This window comes from Anguilla anguilla, chromosome 2 (genome assembly GCF_013347855.1).
Source record: "Anguilla anguilla isolate fAngAng1 chromosome 2, fAngAng1.pri, whole genome shotgun sequence".
In the NCBI taxonomy this organism is placed as follows: Eukaryota; Metazoa; Chordata; class Actinopteri; order Anguilliformes; family Anguillidae; genus Anguilla; species Anguilla anguilla.
This window is the reverse complement of record NC_049202.1, coordinates 19,393,977-19,406,590: the sequence shown is the minus strand read 5'-3', so window position 1 is coordinate 19,406,590 and position 12,614 is coordinate 19,393,977. Positions and strand designations below refer to the sequence as shown.

General features: G+C 44.8%; 1 protein-coding gene across 5 annotated transcripts in view; it reads left to right on the top strand.

The window, feature by feature from the left end:
- Positions 1–12,614, top strand: part of ndst2b (N-deacetylase/N-sulfotransferase (heparan glucosaminyl) 2b) — an 81,929-nt gene that overhangs the window by 20,933 nt on the left and 48,382 nt on the right. For 3 of the 5 annotated variants that reach the window (XM_035405116.1, XM_035405114.1, XM_035405113.1), the window contains exon 2: positions 9,357–9,396. The exons of the other annotated variants lie outside the window; for them this stretch is intronic. The gene's annotated coding sequence lies outside the window, so the exon portion shown is untranslated. The remainder of the gene's footprint in view (positions 1–9,356; positions 9,397–12,614) is intronic. 5 annotated transcript variants of the gene reach the window in all.

Here is a 12,614-nt window from a genome sequence, read left to right as displayed (position 1 = left end):
TATTATTATTATTATTATTATTATTACTATTATTTTTAAATATTTGTTCTTTCCGTGTTAACTTTTATTTAATGCTCAGTGCAATCAAGGGACCAGCTCTCTGCTTTCAACCTCAGCACCTTTTTAAAGTTAAAGTTTCTGCACTTTAACAACATGAAATATTTGATTACAAATTTACAGTTGTGAAGTACAGTGCCAAATGAGAAAAAATAAGTGTAATTTATTTGTTGTCATCGAGAAATAAAATTTTCATTTGATTAAAAAAGTTTTTCTGTTGTTGATTTATGATAATATTGTATACTTTTTAAAATAAAAAATCATGATAATATCATATATCGCAATAATTTGGCAGGACTGCATCACAATATTAAATTTTGGATATTGCCCAATACTACTTCCTTCCTATCCTTGGCTCATTTAATGTTTTTGACAGGCACTTGTTCTGACAACTATTAGTGGCACAATCATGTGTGAATGCTGTCAACCCATTAAAAAAATAGCAGTTGTGAACACTAGTGTTGCAGGTGGAGTTACTATTGCGAAGTTCCATGTGTGAACAGCTGGATGACATTGAGAGCTATGCTGTGTGTGTGTGTGTGTGTGTGTGTGTGTGAGAGAGTGGAATATATAGATGTAACAGTGCTGTCTGGTCCAGCTCTGTCTCTCCACGCATGGAGAATTCCCAGGAGTCCTTGCTGTGTCATTCCATGGCTGATAAACGTGTGATTGGTATTTTCTCCAGAGACTCATTTTCTTTGTTGTTGTTTCACCCCATGTTTTGCTACAGCAGCCCTTTGCACTCTCAAAACTATGGGTTCACCATACCTAATTTGTTCATCCATACCTCAATAGTTTTTGTTAACTCTTACTTTAGTTAGCTCTTGTCTATTTGGCATTTGTGCCATTTTTCTTCTTGAAGTAACCGGCAACTTAGGTACTGTTAATGTTCCCTCAGTAGCTAAGTGGCTGCATTGTTTTCATCATTGTTACCTGGTTAACCAGCAACTGTTGGCTCTGGTTATCTCTCTGGTTTATGTCCAGTTCAGAATAAACTTGGTGAATAACTTCTGCTACCATAATCAGTTAATGTGAACAGTCAGATCTGACAAATCAGGTCTTACCTCAGACCCCCTGTAATTCAACCGATCACTTTGTAATACAGCTAAATGTGTAGCTTTTATGAGTATTTATTTTCATTCCTTTATGTATACACAGTCATTGTATCAGAGTTTACCTCATGAGCAGCAGTCAACCTACCTCACTCCCTGGGTGACACTACAAGTTGGGCATGCCCTTGTGGGTTTGCCGCCCACAGTAGGCAGACTCGCCACTGGTATGGAGTTCGATTCGTGCCTGTGGAGACCATACGCTCACTGAAAATGTGTCTTAAAGGACAAGTCATTCTGTCCCGTTACCCTCCCGTCATAATGTACCCCAGAAAAAATTTTTGTGAATGCTTTGCACTTGCTTTTTGACACAGTTTTGGCTCCAGCTCAACTTGGGAAGCTCTTTAAATCCAGTTCACCTCATGTGACATCATCAACCGCTAGTTTAGCCTGTCTTGCCTGGACAGTCAGCTGCAGTGGTTTCATGCTGGCATTTGCGTTGTCGAAGGCCTCTGCCTGCCCTTTTCCTGTGATAAAATCCAGTGACTCCTCTTATTTGTCTTCAAATGTCAGAGCCAGTCAGCAAAGCCAGTTTCCACCAGGTGTCTGTGTGCATGCGCATATTGTGTGAGTGTGAGTGTGTGAGAGTGTTTGTGTGTGTGTGTTTTTGTTTACTGTGCCATACTTTGCAAGTTCAAGAGACTTAGTATGTGCTTGGGAGCTTGCTCGTGTGTTCATGTGTGAGTCTGTTTTGGTTGGCGAGTGAGTTGTGTGGGCATGTGAACTTCAGTGCAAAACATCACGAGTATGTGCTTGTATGTTTGGACATCTGCCTGTGTGCGCATACATGCCTAAATATTTCTCTGCGTGTGTGATTTTGTTCTGTGTGTGCTTATGTGCAAGAGTTAAGGAACGGTATGTCTGAACATGTCTGTTTTTAATAGGTCTAGTGTGGTTTCTAGTGTGGGTTTTGGAGGGACATTGGGTGGGGCAGAAGGATGTGGAGTTAGGCTCGCCAGCAGAAAGAGCTCCCAGGCAGCTGCAGGGCAAGGTCAGACTCACCTTTGACCTGGAAGAGGATGTTCAGCTGTAATTAGCCCCCAAAGGAGTAGGAGCATTTCTTCTACTTCCTGTGAAGAGACCAGTGGATGACCTCGTTTGTGTCTGAGGATGCAGCGTCTCATTGCAGGAAAGGATATAAGGCCGACTATAAAAATATTGAAAATAAGTATTCAATTCAGTGATATTTTTATAAGAAATCCTATACCTCCATGTACCTCCGTGTAGCAATGGGCAGCCATCAGTCTCTGACCTGACCTGTCAATACTAACTAAGAAGGCCCCACTCCCACTGAGAAATGGCGTGTTTGGTTCATAAAGGTCTGATGGGTAACATATGATAGCTAGTCATTTTGGGGAGGGCCGTGTAGCCTCCATCACAACCTCCATGTGCTAATACCATTACCATGGGGACATGTAGCACTAAGAAGCGGGGGGGGGGGGGGGGGGGGGGGGGGGCTGGGGCTATGTGGAGAGTGAGAGGGAGGAGGGATGAAAGATGGGAAAAAGTGGGGTGGGAGATTGGAAGAGATTGAGGGAGGGTAAGACTTGCACTCAAACTGTGGCTGGTTAGCTACCTGTCTGAGCTGATCTGATAGGCCATTACTTCCCATAGCTTCCAGCCTATGTGTAGCTAAGAGGGGTGTGCGTTTCTGGAATGTCTCTTTTTGGTTCGTTCCTTTCCTCTCTTTCGGCTCTTTGGATGTGTGGCAGTCTGCCGGGGAACCCCACTTGAACCCAGTTTGGCTCACCTACGCTCAGAGGGCTGTTTTAATTGAACAGGTGCTGAGATGGTGGCAGATTTTACCAGCAGATGAAGGTGTTGGCACAGACTAGTAAACACCCCCCCCCCCCCCCCCCCCCAATACTCTGTGTGGTTCAGTCCTGTCCACTCAGCCATTCCTCCTGAAGTAAGGGTCACTTTGGGACGCTGGTTCTCTTGGCTCAGTGTGACCAGTACAGACTGGTGGTAATGGACCTGCCGCGCTGTAAAGCCTCTCAGAATAAGTTCCCGCCAACCTGACCTGGGCGGCAATGGCGGGTCTCTCGCGGGGTAAAGGAATATGAAACTCACTTGGCTTGACTGTGGAGCTTATCTGAGGTTTTATTTTCCATTTGTTTGTTTGTTTTATGACTTCTTCCAACCAGGAATAGACAGAAGTTCATATGGCGGACAGTGTTTGATGGGGGGGGGGGGGCTATCCTTCTTCAGGGTTGGGGAAAAAGCAACATTTCTGGCAGCTGAAGCTTTCCGCTACATAACACTACCTCTCTGCCCTGGAGATAATGGAACGTTTTTGATATTTTACACTGACTGGCCGGAGTACCACTACACCGAATAAAGTTTAAAGTTTTATTTGCACAAAACCCTGTTCCCAGTAGGTATTTTTTTTATTTCTTTTTGCAGGTTGAAGGATTGAGAGATGTTCTAAAGAACAACCATCATCACATCCGCGTTCCCACACGCACACACAACCACAGCCTCCTTCGGCCCTCTCGCTTTGACAGATAAAAGATGCGGGTTTCACACTCTCACGCTCGACTGAACACTCCTGCCTCACGGAGGCAATAGTAAACCCATGGCAGGGTTCAAAGGAAATCCTGTTTTGCAGAAGCATGGTAGAAAACAAAAATAGAATATCAACCCAACCACCCCCACCCCCTATTTTGTAAATGATTGTTAGAAAATTATAAAAAAAAAGACAGAATCTCATTGAGACACACACACACGTATACACTCACAAGCGCACGCACAGACACGCCAAGGAGTGGACAAATTGGTAGTCCTGGATACCTGGGATTACTGTTATTTTGTTGGCGGGAACTTTGTCTTTGCCCAGAACGCTGTCACATGGATTTATGATTTGTCCTCCCTTTCACATTCTCATGCACAGTTGCCTGCACTGCGCTATACTGGCAGGTAGCCTTTAACTACCTTTGTCATCCTTTCTCCTCAGAAGAGGAGAGAAGGAGGGAGAGAGATCTAGTAAAATGTAAAAAAGCCGGAGCACAGTTCAAAGAGGTTTATGCACGGGTTTATAGACAATAGCGGGCTCACACTTCTCCTTCTGAAACTGTAGTGGCATACCAAAACATTTGCTTGAGGAAACCAAGCAGACAGTGGCCAGACGGTTGGAGTTTCAGGACCCCATTTCATTGTAGAGCTGGTAAAAAATTATCCAGACTGAAAAAAATAGGAAAGGCAATACGTTATTTAAATAGTATCTACTGCAGATATCCATCCAACCTGTGTGCTGCATGACATTTTGGCCTGACCTTGAAAACATTGTGGTTTCGCTCCTTTCATCACGTTAAGGTGCTGAAGTAGAGGAGCAGTACACGTAACCCATTTTTATCCTTTACTGTACCTTTGCAGGCAGGCGCCTCTTTCTGTTTAGTTACGGCTTGAGCAGGCTGAATAACCACGGTCATCCTTGTTTGATAAGCCAGGTCATGGAAGATATTTTGAGAGAGAGTTTTTTGTCAGAATATTTGAATGGCGCCAAAAACCGTGGAATATTGGTGGCCTTCACTTATTTACCTACTTTGATTTTCTCTCTCCATTCGTTTCCTTGTGTGTGTGTGTGTGTGTGTGCTATCAAGATTGGGTCATGAATTGTAATATATATTGCACCTTTCAAATCTGTTCTGAATTTTAAGAATTGACTTTAAGAATAATTATGGCGAAGATGGGGAGAGGAAGCAAAGGTGGAAGAAAGCAGGAAGGAGAGGGAAAACTGCATTTATGGATGATGGTTGTGATGGTGGTGGTGATGATGATGATGATAATGGAGAAAGTAAGCATCTGACAGAGAATGGATTGAAAAAAGAGAAGGAAAAAAATATTGAGAGAGAAAAGTAATGATAAACTGAAATAATAATAAAGTTGTCCTGCAAAGATGAGGGGGAGAATGGAGGTAGGACCAAAAGATAAAAGAAAGAAGTAAAAGAGGATGTAGGTGAAAATCTGAGGTAAATTTCACACTGCTATTGGAAAGTATTTTTATCACAGTGTATACATGGAATAGCTTTCAAGGTCTTGTAGAAGAGCTAGAGATTTGTCAGATGCTCAAGAGCAGATTTGACTCGGTACAAGATGCTCTGGAGACCCGAGGCAGCCTGGAAAGCCTGTATGGGCTGAATGGCCAATTCTCTCCATAAAACAATAGTGTTTGAGCATTTTTATGTCTTTTCTTGAATGCCACATTTTACCACAAGGGACTTGGAACACTGTTATTTCTTTTGAGGGTGGTAGAGGTATGTACAAACCCAGTAGCTCAGAAAGCAACAGCCAGATAAAGAAAAACTAACAAGACTCAGCGTTGTTGTCCAAATGGTCAGACGGGCTAGTTGAAGGTCACATCTCCCGAGGCATTTTTGACTCCACCCGAGGAAAAGAGTTCTCGTTAAGGAAATTTAAAAAATAGTTTTTGATTAGGGCAGGGGAAGCGCATTCGCGCCGCGGTACGTTTATTGAGGGATTTCGCCGCGTTCTCTTCGCCCCTTGCGTAAGTCCTGGAGAATAAAAGATTCTCACAGATTCTCATCCCTGGCTCGAGTTTACCTTGGGTGGGTGTGACCCCGGCGCCGCAGACAGAGAAAGATAGAGAGCGCCTGATTTCCCTCGGGGTTGGCGTAATTGTCTGTGCTTCTGCCGTACGGCGAACAGGCAGATGCATCACACGAGGATCATTAGACCTAAGTAAGACTCCCTGCAGCTTTTGTCTGTAAACAGCGATTACTCACGTCGCCCCTCCGAGCCCCATATGAGCCTGCTCTGTGTGAGCGCTCGAGCGAAAGTGATACCAAACGCAGCCACTGTCCTCGTTGCACACCTGCTGGGTGCTCTGTGCGGCTGCAGTTCCTTATAGTACCGATATAAAGCACAGAGGCATCGCCATTGCTGATTGTCTGTAGGCTGTGCTCCCAGTCTGGTTTGCTTTACATGTAAAGCCTGCGTATGCCGTCAACGCTACAATTTTCCACGTCGGTTATTAGACGTGACTTGTGTTTGTAATTGTAGGAAACCAGCACCGTCATCCCCGCCATTATTGTCATCGTCACTTTCATCCTCTCACTTCCCATGCAGTTGACAACACCTTCCATAGCCAGTAACGTTTTAGAGAGGTACTGTGTTTCTGCTTTGTAGCTCTGATTGACAGAATCTGGCCTTTTTGGTGCCCCCAGAAGTAGTATCATGTTAAATTGCTTTCTGTCAGTGCTCAGTGGTGACTCTGTGGTCCAGTACTGAATCCTGGCTGTGCTGGTACTGATTGGGGACCGGTGTCATAAAGGCCATGATTCGCTATATCATTACCCTGGGCTGTTGGAGGGAGAGTTTCAGTCTAGCATAGTATTCCCCAACTTGTCACAGATGACTCACTCCTGGTTCACCCGGCATGTTATTAAGTGTGTTAAACCCGTAGTAAACTCTTATAACCTTTGGGGAAGGGATAAACGACTGAGCTGGATTAAATGTGTGTGGAGTATTAATGTGTAATGTTTGCTATTTTTTTGTAAAGATGGTAGAAGTGGAGCGCCGCGGTTGCGCAGCGGTCAAAGCATTGACCTTTGACCTTGGAGTCAATGCAGTCGCACGCCGAGGACCTGGGTTTGAGCCAGATCCGTGTATGGCTGATGCATTGAGGAAGCGACAAATTGGACGGCTGCATCCAGGAAAAGTGAGAGAGAGCGTCCTCGTTATGGGTCAGAGGAGACATGGCTACCTCCTTCCTACCGCCAACCGACGGGGTTGTGTAGCGGCGAATTCTCAGCAGTGCGCGGGGGAATTGAATAGCACTAGGGTTATGTCTACCTAATTGGGCTAAAAGAGGGGAAAACATTAGATACAAAATTTGAAAAAAAAAGACGGAGGTGGGCATGAGAGGGCTTGCTGCACTGTGTTGGGGAGTTTTTTTTAAATAACTTGCTTGTAATTATTATTCTGTACATGTTGAGATGTTTTTTTATTTATTTCCACACTCTGCCCGCTCTGTCTTTAGTACTTTCCTACTCGGAGCCGAAACTGGCCTGTTGGGTTTCTCGTTTCCTGCTCCTCGTTAGCTGAACTCGCTGCCGTTCCACATTCAATTGCCTCCCCAGCCGTGTCTTAGAAACGGCTGTTCTCCATAAATCTCCTCTGCTTGGACCAGGAGTAGGGCCATTAGCTTTCTGACCGCTCGTCTCGAGCCCCTTTTGAGCGGGTTCCGTCCGCGGAACCCGCCGGGACGGCACCGCCGAACCGACGGCGGCCCGCTCCCCTCGCAATTACCGGGCCACTGAGGTGGAGCGTAGTGTGGGTCGGCCCGCTGGGCGACAGGCCCGCGTCCAGATGACTTTAATGACACGGTGCATAATCAGCGACGCGTCTGTGGAGAGAATAGTTCATTAGGCTGAAGTTTAAGTGAGGGACAGTGTATATATATATCAGGCTTTGAATTTTGGCATTTTTAGGGCGTGGTTACTTGTGGCCTGGGCGGCACGATGGTGCGGGATGAATAGCACTGTTGCCTCGCAGCAAGAAGCGGCTGAGTGTGAATCCCAACCGAAGGCCTTTCTGTGTGGAGTTTGCGCGGGCTTCTGCCGGGTACTCCGGTTTCCTCCCGAAAATCAAGCCGGTAGGCTAATTGCAGACTCTAAATTTCCCATAGGTATGAGTGTGTGAGTAAATGGTGTGTGGGCCCTGTGGTGGATTTCCAACCGGTCAAGAGTACATTCCTGCCTCTTGCCGCTGACCAGCAGTTTAAGAAAATGGATGGATTAGTAACTTTGGCCTTGGCAAAGCTAAAATTTGAGAGGGCTCCAAAGCCAAATCAGGAGCCAGAATCAAATTTTTGCATGAGTACACACTGTGAGCACGCTGTGAGCTCATTGTGAAAGCACATATCACACTGCACTTATACACTCAAGAGATACAAGGGGAACATGCAGTACAGCTGAAAATCTGTTTATGCCAAACTGGGCATGCCAAATGTGTTTGTGGACTGATTTTTATGTTTATGATTGGGAATTAAGGCTGTAAAATGAGTGTTCGTATTTTCAGCCTCTAGAACATCACTGTGCATGCTCCTGTTGAGTTACGCAGTGTCATTATTTGCATTAAGTCACAAACCCATGTTTGTTCCTATACCAGATATTGCAAAGTCAGCAGGTCATCAAAAACCTCTGTAAATATACAAAATATCCTGTGCTTCCCAAAAAAACTGTCTGGGCCATTTCAACATTCAATAAAGCTGACATATTGCCTATGCATTTTTGATATATATTTGTTACAAGTGTAGTGAAATATTGACTACAGCGGATTGCTTTCTACTTACTTGTTACAGCAAAGTTGGATATCTTACGCTGGATATGAGGTTGGTTTCGCTGCCAATTTGATTATTTATCATTGTGTGTCCCAGTTCAATCTAACAGCAAGTTTTGGTGAACTGAAAGAAGTTGGGGAAGAAGTTAGGCCATGCCACTTGACCTTTGACCTCTCTGTTTCAGGGGCAGATGAACACTGCTCGCTGTGATCATCCCCTCAGTCACCTTGCTTAAGCGAACCAAAAATGGAGAGTCAATGTGACGTGGAGAGAGAGAGAGAGGGAGAAACTGTCAAAGTAGGACATGCCAACGAAGCATTTGGAATGAGAGAAAGGAAGAGAGAGATGGAGAGAGCACATTTTCACCTCCTCTGACACTGGTTTGTGACACCAGGGCACAGGGATATGAGGCAGGTTTCATGCATCAGAGGGCTTCTCGCTTCAGCTGAGTGAAAGATTTTGATTTGATTCGGCCGGTTTAAGCAGAGGATGAGAAGACCGTCGCAGGAGCCAGATTCAGATCTCTGAGCCCTCTGCGTGTTTGATTGGATCGTTTTGGATGGTCGTAAGTGCGGACATGTGTGCTTTTCGTAGCCCACAAATTGAGGTCATTTGTCCATCTCTCCTTTTGACGGTTGGTGCTGTGTGAGAGACATTAAGAATTGAAGATGGATTAAAAAAATAAATAAATAAAAAATTAAACGAGAAAGAAAGCGATTTTTTAAATCTCCCTTTTTTATGGTTAGTTCGGTGACTGAGGCTGTGAGGCTGGCAGAGACGGGGAGCTCTTTTTAATGCAGATTAATGTTGACGCTGAGCAGCGGGGGTCGATTTCTGAGTCCGTGAGCTGGATATCTAGTGATTTCTGTGCCTCTGTGTCTCCGCAGGTGAGCAATTCTCTACACAAGCTCTGCTTAAGGCACAGAGGTAAGACTGTTTATCTTTTCATGCGGGGGCTGTGTGTGTTCTTTGGTGTGTGTTTGTGTGTGTGACTGCATGAGTGTGTGTGCGTGTGTGTGTATGTTGTATGTATGTGTGTGTGCGTTGTTTTGAAGGATGGGGAGCTCGTGGGTAATGTTTTGCATTTACTTTCTCGTCCTTAAATCTGAACATTTATGAAGGCTCAATTTTGACATCCTTGTGATGACTGCGGCCCTTGTAATATAGCGTGCTGATATTTCACAGGAAGGGAGATTGACAGGCACACTGTACACATTAATAATAGAGGAAGTGCACGCACAAAATCCAGTAAAATTCAAATGTGAAGTTGAACTTGTTGTCTGCACCTGTCAGTGGGTCATGGTGTTGATGTTTTTCATTTATATTTATGTCTTTATATAGTTGTCTTTGCTATGACATTGTTGTTTTTGGTTTATTTAAACCAAAACTCAATTTGATTTGGCAGGTACCTGCAAATTCTCAGATTGTATGTAAATGGCTGGAATTTTCTAGAAATAGGCCTATTCATACATTTTCTACCGTTCTGTATTATTTTTACTATACTCAAGGGTGTATTTGGTGCTGGACACCAAAAAAAGTACAGATAATGCCTTATATACATATTCTTCTCTCCCAAAATTAGCCAGTGACATTCAGACGATATTTGGGAAATGAAATTAAAATGGAGAAAAAGTGAGTATGAAAAGAACAGTGAAACGATGTGATTTTTTTGTGAAAAAGTGCATTATCGAGTATCTCTCGACAAATTGACAGATGTATTTATAGAATCAGGAGGAAAAGGAGTAGCAGATTGGCCTACTGTCGCGTCGTTGAGAGTGCAAGGTGAAAGTGTGAGCTGACAAGCTTGCTACCAAAGGTGTTGTCGAGACGCTCAAGATAATTATTTCCACGAGCGAGCAAGGGTACCACGGCGTGATGGTTTATGGGGCGAGGAATAAATCGCCATGCAGGTAGTTACATTAAAAATGAAGGCATTCTGGTCAGAATACAGGGCATCCAAGACACTGGCCTTATTGCCACCGGGTAATTTGAGCCCCATTGTGTACACCATCCATTTCGCTGATGTAAAGCAGTGTGTGAACACCAATGTTTCTTTTGACAGATTTAACATGATATAAATGTTTGGTAGCTGAGTACGTAGTTTATTCTTCCATTACCGGAATTGCATTCCAGAACTTTGATGGTTATTTAAAAGCAAGGTCCTATGACGAGTCTGTCTTGTATCCGGTGGGTTGTATCCTGAGTTGCCTCGCTCTCTCATGTGGAAGCCATTAGATCTGGTGATTATGCAGAATGACATTATGCGTGTGCATATGTTTCTCAGATGAAAGGTCGCACGTGCGGCGGCAGATGATTCTGGGGTGAAAGGTCGAGCACGTAGCCGCGGCAGATGGTTCGACGGTGTGCTTTGTGACTTCAGCCATCTGCATTGGCTCGCGGAGAGTTTTCTGGGAGATGCGTTGAGAGTTGAGACCCGTTACACTTCCTGCCCTGAAGGATGTTGGCTGTGTCCTTGTTCTGTCTGAGAAATACTTGGTAGAAACCACAAAAAATTACAAATAGTTTTCTCTTTTTGGTGTCTTACACCTGTCTCCAACTTGGCATTCTCCCCAGTTTCAGTCATGCATTCCTGTGTTTGCCAAACTGTGCTGGAACTGCAGGTAGTCTGCTAAAAAAATCTCCCTTGAGACTCAGAGAAAATATTAATTTTAGGATTTTTTTCAATATGGAGATTAAAAAGAGAAATTTCTTGTTACTAGGTCCACATCCTACATTTTCTAAAATGTACGATTCATCCTGTCCCTGTTCTCAAGTACACCAAAAGAAAGAAACAAGAGAATCTGTGTAGCCCTAGAGAGTTATATTTTAAGACCCGTAAGTGAGGAAATGGTTTTTCCAATGAGGAGTGCTTCCTATATTTCCATTACAGTACAGCTAGTATTAGTGCTGAAGTGCTGTGGAGGGGCGGGGGAGGTTGGTGAACAGGTGAGTGTGCGATGATTGAGGGGGTGAATTTCATTCTTAAATTCCACATTTTGTATTGCGCAAACACGCAATTGTGAGCCCACCCATCGCATCTGCTGGTTTGACACGCTCCATCCATTTGGGAGAGCACAGGCTGGCGCGTGCGCCGCGAAGAGCGCGTAGCTAGCTGCAGTGTCTTTTTACATTACAGTACATTTATTTGGCAGACGCTTTAATCCAAAGCGACGTACAATAAGTGCATACTGAAGAGCATACTGAAGATCATTGGAGCAACCACAAAACACAGGTCCGATAAGGAACAAAACTCATTTTGTAACAGTTATTCATAGCCATGGACTCATTAAGTCCAGTTCACGCGGTAAGCATCGGCTAGGTCAGAGAGTAATGTTAAGCTAGTTGGCATGAGGCAGTCTTTTCACCCTGTGATTTGCTAATGGTGTTAACCTGCATAGTCAGTGCTTCAGAGGAGTGTGAAGAAACTTGTGAAGGCAGACCGCATGTAAACCGCTGGTGGCGGCTCAGCCTGGACCGAGAGCCGCCGCTCTAGCTCTAGAAGCCATCCCAGGTGCCACGAGCAGGCGCCAAGACGATCTGTGTAATGACGAATGTCGAACGCGCAAATGTGCATCTGTGAAGGTGACTTCCTGATTCAGGGTCTTCGATCATCTCCGAAGCTCTTGTGCTCTTGCTGTTCTGGCGGGGGATGAGGGTGTCGGCTGGATTTCTTTCTGCGTCTCAAGTCTCGGTTTTAAGGGAGAGGGAATGCTGGCTAGTAGTCAGCATTCCAAGAGGAATCTGCACGTTTAGTTACCTGAGCTCTCAGTTTTCATATACACCCAGAGGGCTGTAACATTGAATTTGTGTTTATAAAGCCAGAAATGCTGTAAGTACTGTACATTGGCAGATATGGGCGTACATCACTGGTGCATGTCGTACAGATGAAACTTAGCTGAACCTTTGAAAAGACTCTCTTCTGGCCCACACACTGAGGCGCTATTAAAGTGCTTTAAGCTGGTTCTGATTCCTGCTGTCTTCCCCATTTGGCTGCCAGCGGTTATCCTAAAAGGCTCGGGCTGTCCCTCGCCTCGCGTGGCCTGATTAAAACCGGGGCCCAGCACCCCGTCTGACGGGCTGTTCATCATCATTTACACCTCTCCATCCCGAGGTCCCGCCGATCCCTGGGGAGTCAGGACGGTGTC